The 1,196-nt window shown below is 37.1% G+C and overlaps 1 non-coding gene across 1 annotated transcript; it reads right to left on the reverse strand.

Moving 5' to 3' along the window:
• Positions 1-485: 485 nt before the first annotated feature.
• Positions 486-592, reverse strand: LOC125121646 (U6 spliceosomal RNA). The gene has a single exon (XR_007133533.1). It is a non-coding gene; the product is annotated as a U6 spliceosomal RNA (small nuclear RNA).
• Positions 593-1,196: the final 604 nt, after the last annotated feature.

Raw genomic sequence — 1,196 nt, forward strand, 5'->3', positions numbered from 1 at the left:
TCCACAGGCCTTTCTGTCCCCCACATTCAGCCCCCTTCTCCACTCTCCTTGCAGATCTTGCAGATGACGATGCAGATTTTTATCCCCTTATCTCTCCTGGAATTAACAAAAAGGGACTGTAGTCCAATACAACGTTGGACTACAAGTGCTCTTCTGTCCACTTATTCTCTTTATCATTCCCCTCCTGTTTCACTACACGTGGACTCTGCTAATCTGCTAAATTATCAGTGGTACCTTTTTTTTTAATTTTTTTTATTTTTTCTATTATAGTTGCTTTGTTCTATCAATTTCTGCTGCACAGCAAAGTGACTGTCATACATATATATATATACACACACATTGTATATCTATACATACATATATACATTGTATGTGTATACATATATATTTATGTACATACATATGTATACACACACATTCTTTTTCTAAAAATATCCTCCATCATGTTCCATTACAACTGACTAGATATAGTTCCCTGTGCTATAAAAAATATGGAATGCTTCACAAATTTGTGTACCATCCTTGTGCAGCGGCCACGCTCATCTTCTCTGCATAGTTCCAATTTTAGTGTATGTGCTGCCAAAGCGAGCACTCAATGATACCTTAATTTCCACGACTTACTTCAAAGTCCTCATCTTATTTCATTTCTATGGACCCCCATGCCTGTACCCTTCTCTCATTTACTGAATACTTCTTTGTCCGTCCATTCCCCTGGATCTTTGTGTATCTACTACCTGGTAAAATTCTCCCCTCCGCCCAACTTCAGAACTAGTGGTTCTTTTTCTGAGCTCCTTGCCAGTACTATACATATACAAACTATTTTTCTATAGGTAGATGATAGATGATAGATAAATAGAAAAATATATGTAGATATATACAAATTCAACCCTTGTATCATAATTACAATTGACTATGATAATAGAGATTCTGAAGGATTTACATTTCTGCATCCCAAGTGCCTAATGGAGAATATTGGCATGTCTGTGGAATGAATCAGTAAATTAGACAAACATTTTTCCAGGGTCTCTTTCAGTTCTAAGACACTGATTCAGAGACTACAGTGATAAGTAGTCCCACTCTGCCTTTATCACCCATTTACACAAATTGTCCTTTCCCTGCTGGAAAAGTCATGTGCCAGAACCCAAGGGTTTCTACACTGGTTCAAACAAAATTCCTGTCATAAACTGAGAATCTGC

This window comes from Phacochoerus africanus, chromosome 2 (genome assembly GCF_016906955.1).
Source record: "Phacochoerus africanus isolate WHEZ1 chromosome 2, ROS_Pafr_v1, whole genome shotgun sequence".
In the NCBI taxonomy this organism is placed as follows: domain Eukaryota; kingdom Metazoa; phylum Chordata; class Mammalia; order Artiodactyla; family Suidae; genus Phacochoerus; species Phacochoerus africanus.